Source organism: Otolemur garnettii, unplaced genomic scaffold (genome assembly GCF_000181295.1).
Source record: "Otolemur garnettii isolate 467f Iridium unplaced genomic scaffold, OtoGar3 scaffold00089, whole genome shotgun sequence".
Taxonomy (NCBI): Eukaryota; Metazoa; Chordata; class Mammalia; order Primates; family Galagidae; genus Otolemur; species Otolemur garnettii.
The window spans coordinates 5,550,790-5,559,249 of record NW_003852484.1 but is presented as its reverse complement, the minus strand read 5'-3'; the positions used below and the strand labels follow the sequence as shown (position 1 = coordinate 5,559,249).

General features: G+C 36.3%; 1 protein-coding gene and 1 pseudogene across 1 annotated transcript in view; one reads left to right on the top strand and one right to left on the bottom strand.

The window, feature by feature from the left end:
* Positions 1–7,851, top strand: part of LOC111726985 — a 49,174-nt pseudogene extending 41,323 nt beyond the window's left edge.
* GSK3B (glycogen synthase kinase 3 beta) overlaps positions 1–8,460 on the bottom strand; it is a 210,936-nt gene that overhangs the window by 183,807 nt on the left and 18,669 nt on the right. The gene's annotated exons all lie outside the window — the stretch shown is intronic.

The following is an 8,460-nucleotide window of genomic DNA, read 5'->3' as shown; positions in this document are numbered from 1 at the left end:
GGCCCGGGCTGGGGATTTGAACCCGCCACCTTAGGTGTATGTGGCTGGCGCCTTAGCCGCTTGAGCCACAGGCGCCGAGCCAGGCATTCCAATTTTATCTGAATTTATTTTTAGTATTAAACCATAATAGACTGCAACAATAAAATTTTTCTCAATTTCTTTCCAAATGTAAGTTTGAGTCTACAGAGAAGATACTGTATACGCCACTTTCTCAATTTTAGAGCAGTAATCACAATATAGAAAATTTAGGAAACATACATTCATATATACACACCCAGATAAATTACATATCCAGTATTAATAACATAACAATGTCTTACAATCATTTTTAAAGTCTTATTTATATTCAGGAATCTTTTCTCAGTACTCAAACTGATAACACTACATTAAAAAAACCAAGTTGCAGAATATTCATGATTCATAACATGATCCTAATTTTGTTTTTAAAAAACATTTGTAGAGTATAAATGTTGCACACATCTTTTAAATAAAAATCTTGTTTAGGGATAGAAATAGATAAAAAGTGGGCAGAGGAGGATCAGAGAGAACTTTTAATACATATAGTTCTATATTTTTGAGCATCATGGTAAAATATCATTATAATAAAAATGAAAAAAAATCTTAAAGTTTAAATGCCAAAAGGCCAAGCATCTGATCCCATCAAAATTTCCCTATGTAACACCTTAATGCCCATCAATACACAATTGCTTAAATAAAAAAAAATTAAAAACTGGGCAGTGCCTGTGGCTCAAAGGAGTAAGCCAGAGGTGGGGGATTCAAACCCAGCCCCAGCCAAAAACTGCAAAAAAAAGAAAAATTAAAACTGCTATGCAGGTACAAAAAGTAGTAAGTTTAAAATGGTTCAAATGGTCAATTTATGTTACGTATATTTTACCACAATAAAAATCATGCATGCACAGACACATACTCACATCCTAGTTCTGTCTACCAAAAGAAAACAACAATAATCCCATAGCAACAAAACACCCCAACTGTGGTCAGTAAATACTATTTCCCAGTAAACAGAATCAGAATCTGTTAGAGAAATAACTGGTTCTAGATCTAAGACAGGTGATGTACAAAATGATCCTGGAATGTCTTGTCAAACTAGAACCCAGGGTTACCAAAGGCTATTGGGGTAATAAGGAAAGATAAAAGAGCCACCATGAAGAGGCTCACAATGGCAAAATGGGACAATTTGAGAATGAAAAAGAATAACTATAATAGATTAAAACATCAAATATATACAAAACCAGAGGTTCACGCAGATACATACTTAAAGGAAAACACCTCTTTGACATCCTCCTCAAAGAACTACTAAAAGAATCAAGCATTTTATCCTGCTTTTCCTCAGGATAATCATGTAATTGGTGAGGTAAGCTTCTTTATACAACTCCAACTACAAAAGGAATGATATAATATCATCACTGACAATCTCTAATGATCTAGATTTGGGTCAGTGTATTTTTGTATAAAGGACCAGAGAGTAAATATTTTAGGTTTTACAGGCCACACAATCTGTTTTAATTACTCTATTTTGCCATTGTATCCCCAAACAAGCAAGAGACAATATGTAAAGGAACAAATGTGGCTACATTCCGATAAAACATTATTTACAAAATAAGCAGCAGATCAGATTTGGCCCATAGCCTATAGTTTGTCAAAACTTCAATCTAGACACTGATCATCAAAGACGCTTAAAACCAGCAGATAAAAGGCTGAACTTTGCAATGGATGGTGACAGGCTAACAGGAATAAACCCAGTGATCAACTGTAACATCACCAAAGAAAAGTAACTACATATCATATACCACCTAACGTTATGCAATAGGAAATACAGATGCTCCTTTATTTTCAAAGGATTTACTTCCCAATAAACTCTTCATAAATTAAAAATACTGTAAATCGAAAATGGTTTAATATACCTAGCCTACCAAAGTCATAGTTTAAGCTTAGCCTAGCCTACATTTATCTTGTTCAGAAGGCTTACCAGTTGGGTAAAATCATGTAACACAAAGCTAATTTTATAATTACAAAAAATTTTTAATCCAAATTCAAAGTACAGCTTTTACTAAAATGCATATCACTTTCGCACCATTATAAAGTTCAAAATCCCTAAATTGATTCATCCTAAACCAGGGATTGTCTGCATTCAGCACCACTTAAAAAAGTAATCTGACTGAAAAGTCTCACCAACAGTTTTGCAAGAAATAAAGGGATAGAGGAACACATTAAGTGATCACAAGGATACAATCAGGGAAATACAAAATGGGAGAAATTCCAAAGAACAAATGATACGATTTCTTTAATAAATAAATTGCAAGGGAAAGATGGGTGAAGAAAAATAATCAATTCAAAGGGGATTTAAAAATAAAAATTAAATGCTATGAACCCTGTTTTGGATCCTAACTCAAACAAACAAACATTTTTAAGGAAAAAGAAAGATACAATTAGGGAAATATGAACTCTGATCTGATAGTGTTAAGAAATTTTTTTAAATTTTTACAAAGTGGAATCATGGTGCTGTAATTATATTTGTCTTAAGCATCCCTATCTTTCAGAAATATATAATAAAATATTTGCCAAAAATATTATTATGCTTCCTGAAATGTGCTTTAAAAATGTTTGTGGGGTCATAGCAAAGGTCTAAATAAAACAAAACTGGCCATGCAATTATAAAAATTGGTGATGAATACATGATGGTTATGGTTCTTTGCACTGTTCTACCTAATTTTATACACAGTAGAGCCTGCATGGCTGACCACCTCCCTACACTGACCACCTTCTTAAGCTGACCTAATGTCATAGACCCAACATGCAACACATGTATTCAATGGAATGTCATTATGTTGACCACCTCTGTATGTTTACCAGTTTGTTACAGTCCTTTGGATGGTCAACTTACAGAGGTTCTACAGTAATTGAAAGTTTCTTAATAAATTTGAAGTAATTTAAAAATAAAATCCCAAAATGGAAAAAATAGTTGTTATCTGTTTAGGGGTACCAAGTTCCCTAACAAAAAAAGTTTAATGCAAATCATTCCACTCTACTAACAGCCAAATTCAGTACTCATAGAGAGCTAAGTAGAAAGGGAAAGAGAAGGCTGGGGGCAGTGACTCATACCTATAATCCTAGCATTTTGGGAGGCTGAGGCAGGCGGATTGCCTGAGCTCACAGGTTCAAGACCAGCCAGAGAGAGACCTCATCTCTAAAAATAGCCAGGTGTTATGGCGGGCACCTATAGTCCCAGCTGCTTAGGAGGCTGAGGCAAGAGGATAGCTTGAGCCCAGAGTTTGAGTTTGAGGTTGCTGTGAGCTACGACGCCACAAAACAAAGGAAGGAATGAAAGTAAGAAAGGGAGGAAAGAGGCAGAAAAAGAAAGAACCTGTAACTCATTCTTCCCTTCCTTCACCCTAGCTAATGACAAAGCAGTGAGGAGCTAACTGTTCCTTTAAAAATGTCCTGGTAAAGACAGAGTATTTCACTTTATGAGAAAAGGCTTCCCATGAAAATTACTCTGCCTCAAACTGTAAAAACTGATGTTCTTAGAGCTCCCAAAGGATCCTCACTACTTCAAAGCAGGAAACGGAAAGCTAGGAAGGAAAAAGAAAATTTTCAGAGAGGGAGAAAAAAAATCTTCTCTGCTCCCTTCCTCAAAATAAAATAAAAAAGTGGGGGGATAAACGTAGAAAGAAAAAATACAGTATTCTGTTAATTCACAGTTAATACATGTACTGGTTCTGAATGGTCCTAAGTTTTCAGAGAGCATCTCAGACCATTAAAGTTAGCTCTACTAAATGAGGCTGTAGGTATCTCCCTTGGAGGGAAAAACGATCATCACATCCCACAGTAATCTAGTGTCCATCATATTTAAACATCTAGTTAAATACTTAATACCTAATAATCAATGAAAACTCAACTGTCACCGCATACAGACTAGCCTGAAAACAGGTTTCAGAAAGAAAACATGCAGCCTAAAAAGAATGACCATAAAAATATCAGATAGGCAGTATTTAAAATACACATCTCAGGCTTGGCACCTGTAGCACAGTGGTTACAGTGCCAGCCACATACACCAAGGGTAGCGGGTTCAAACCCAGCCTGGGCCAGCTAAACAACAATGACAACTGCAACAAAAAATAGCTGGGCATTGTGGCGCGTGCCTGTAGTCCCAGATATTTGGAAGGCTGAGGCAAAAGAATCGCTTAAGCCCAAGAGCAGCAGCTCTCAGCCTGTGGGTCATGACTTCTTTTTATCAATGAAAATACACCGCAGCATTAGGAAGGTTGAGAACCACTGCCCAAGAGTTTGAGGTTGCTGTGAGCTGTGACACCACAGCACTACCAAGGGCAACACAGTGAGACTCTGCCTAAAAAAAAAAAGTTAAAATACACATCTCATATAAAAAACAAACAAAGCCAGGCATAGGGCTTATGCCTGAAATCCCAGTACTTTGGGAGACTTTTCGGAAGACTAAGACTAAAAAGGATCGCTTGAGACCAGGAGTTCAAGACCAACCTGGGTAATATAGTAAGATCCTGTTTCTAAAATAAATTTTTTTTTTAAATTAGCATGGTAAAGTGTGCCTGTAGTCCCAGCTACTCATGAGGAGGATCACTTAAGCACAAGAGTTCAAGGCCAGAGTGAGCTATGACTGCACCACTTCTTGGCCATATGTGGCCCTCTGGATCTTTGAGTGTGGCCTTTTGACCAAATTCAAATTTTACACAACAAATCCTAAAAGGGACCACGCTGTTCTGGAATGTCTGGATTTGGTCAAGGGGCCACACAGGGGATCTGGAGGCCCATATGGGCCTTGAGGCCAAAGGTTCCTCACCTGTTTCTATTATTTCAAAAAGAATCTGATGATGATTTTTCCCCAAATAAATGGGGGGGGGGCAATGTGGAGATTTTCCTTATAACCACCCTCTCTACACAACTGCTTAAAAAAATAGAGTGGTAACACAATCTAAGCCTTATTATTATTACTAAAACTGCTAATAATAGCAGCAGCTAAGATTACAATATGACAGACACTGCGCTAAAGCAACTTACATGCATAATTACCCCCTTTAAGCTTTGCAAACACTCAGGAAGATAGGTATTTATCCTTCCAGATAAGGAAAATGGGGCTATAAAAAGTTAATAACTTGCCTAAGCTCTACCCTACTTAATCGGAGGGGTACCAATGGCCTTAAAATAGCAAACATAAGAAAGAAGCTAGAGAATAACTAAAGATAACATCAAATTTCACTCAAAAAGCACTTTACATCGTTGTCTCAAATCTTCTACCACAGAACAATGAAGTTGATCTATATAAAAGCAAGAATGTGTCAGTCAATTTATTATAATACTTTTCTTCTTTCCCTAAATAGGGCAGCTTAGTCTTTTTCTAGTATCATTGCTAAATTGCTATTTCTAGGGAGTAAAATCCAATGAGCAGCAGTTCATTACAATCACATAGTAGCATGTTAAGGTCAAAAAGAACAAAAACTTAGAAATCATACAGATTAGAAAATAGTACCAGTTCTGCCCATTACTAGTTTTGTGTCTTTACCCCCCAGCAGGGTCTCAGGATCCTTTGTAGAAGAGGTACCACTTATACTTTGTGGAGTAAATGCCCATTAAATGCTGGTTTCCCTCCTTTCTCAAATGAAAGCAAATACGAATAAATCTAAGACACACGTCCAATGATCCAAATACCAATCCACAGAGGGATGCTACAAGCAACATTTCCTAAACTTTTTTGGCTACAGAATATTTACTTCAGCATTACATTGTTTAAAGTGACTGTTGTAGGAAACACTGACCAAAGGACTTTCATATAGGTTAAAAAAAAAATCTTTTCTTCACATTCCAAGATAGCTTTTCTGGCTCTTTGGTGTTCATTTTATCTCCTATCTAATTTTTACCTTAATTCTACAGAGTTGACCTGGCAAATAAGTACTTCTAAATACATGAGTATTCTGTATGTTAAATCCAAATATTCCATATAATACTGTATATTAAAAAGCAGACATACTCTTCTAAGTGTGGTATAAAAAAATCCAATGGCATGAAAAACAAGACATGTTATAAAACAGTATTTTTCCACTAGTCTGCTAGTTACAGAGCAAAGAGAAAAAGAAGGAAAAGTTCATATATCAGTTTTATTAGAAATATTATAATATATATTAAAAATGCATAGGTCAATTATTTCAAAAAATGTCTGCCTGGTCCTTTTCTTGCAGACAATAGGCACAGCAGAGGATGGAAGCCAATTATACTGCATCTGAATTTTGTATCATCACAGAATTATTAAAATTTGATATTTAAACTTCTCAACTAAGAAAAGTCCAACTAAGAGGCACAGAAAATGTTCTCCAAGTCTTAAGAACTAAAAATTACTCTTTTCTATTAATATTTAATTACCATCAAACAATTCAAAAATATATCTTAAAAAGGAAAACATACTATGACTAATGCATTAAAATTTGGTCTCTATATTTGAGATTCAAAACTTTAAATTACCGGTTTGTTTTTCAATATTTATCACTTATTAAATGCCAACTAAGCAAAGAGGATCTTCCTATGCAAAAAAATAATACAAAGAAACAACAAAAAAATACTAAGACCAGTGATCACAGGAAATAAGAATGAAAGCAGGTGAAGTATTTACACTGCAAGTATTGCCTTGAATCAAAACTAAATATTTAAGTATTGCCTTAAATCAAAAACTATGTTAACTGGGCTCAAACGGTGCCTTCAAATTACCAAAGCTCCATATTTATACACTCATATATACTCTTAGGACAGCAAAGTTGTTAAGAATGAGAACTCTAGAAGAAATTACCTGGGTGGGAATTGAGGCTCTGCCGCCTGCTGGCTACAAAACCTTTCAAGTTACCTAACCTCTTTAAGCCTCAGTTCCTCAGTTAAACATAAGGAGCTCTAGCTGATTTTGCAATATGAATTTCAACTGTTACTGTTTTATGGATAGCTTGATCAATTTTAACAGCGAGGTATTTGCTCTTAAATTTTTTATTTTAAAAGGAGAAAACAATTTAAACTTTACTTACATATAAATGACAATTACTTTTTCCTTGGTAAATAACATTTCGAAAAATAAAAGTTTCTAAGCCTTATCCTAAGAAACCTTAATTCATCCAATTTCACATAATTTTCCTATTCCTTTTCCAAATTATAAAGACCATTTAGTAGAGCACTTATGACAAGTACAAAGTATGGCTTGAATCTTGCTAACTGTATAAAACACTCCAAGCCTGGGTTTCTTCATTTATAAATTACAGGTGCCTCATAGGACTGTGGTGAAAAATATTAAATTAATTAAATTTAATTAGTTAAATAAATTACTTGAAATAGAGAATAGAAAACCTACATAAAAAACAGTAAAACAAAGAGTTGTTTTTTTGAAAAAATAAACAAAATGAACATATCCTTACTTATTATGTTACACTAAGACAAGAGAAGACAGGAGCAGTGTGAAGAAGAGGAGCGAGAACAATCCCGGGACCGACCAAAGCTCACGTGTCGCTGCATCCCCATGTACAGCGCCTATGTCCCGCCGCCTTTGCCACCTTGCCCAAGAGAAAGGCTGAAGGGGAGGCTAAAGGAGATAAAGCCAAGGCAAAGGACGAACCACAGAGAAGATCCGCAAGGTTGTCTGCTAAACCTGCTCCTCCAAAGCCAGAGCCCAAGCCTAAAAAGGCCCCCGCAAAGAAGGGAGAGAAGGTACCCAAAGGGAAAAGGGGAAAAGCTGACGGTGGCAAGGAGGGGAATAATCCTGCAGAAAATGGAGATGCCAAAACAGACCAGGCACAGAAAGCTGCAGGTGCTGGGGATGCCAAGTGAAGTGTGTGCATTTTTGATAACTGTGCACTTCAGTTTGAAATACTACTTTTTATCAAGTTTTGTAAAAATGCAGAATTTTGTTTTACTTTTTTTTTTTTTAAGCTATGTTGTTAGCACACAGAACACTTCATTGTTTTTTGGGGAAGGGGCATATGTCACTAATAGAATGTCTCCAAAGCTAGATTGATATGAGGGAAAATATCTTTTCCCTCTAGTTTTGAGAGACTTCCTCTCTGCTGCCAAGAGGAGGGATTCCCTAATGTTGACACACAGCCACCTTGGCACAAATGCCTTGTGGTATGGAAAAACTAATTTGCTTTTATGTCCTATTCTCCCTCTGCCTTCAGCATAGTCTTAACTCCCTTAAACCCAGTCACCTCTTGGGACCTGACCCCCAATAATTGGTTACCGGTATATTTTTTTGTTGTTGTTGTTGAGGCAGAGCCTCAAGCTGTCCCCCAGGGTAGAGTGTTGTGGCATCACAGCTCACAGCAACCTCCAACTCCTAGGCTTAAGTGAGTCTCCTGCCCCCACCTCCCAAGTAGCTTGGACCATAGGTGCCCGCCACAATGCCCGGCTATTTTTTGGTTGCAGCCATCATTGTTGTTT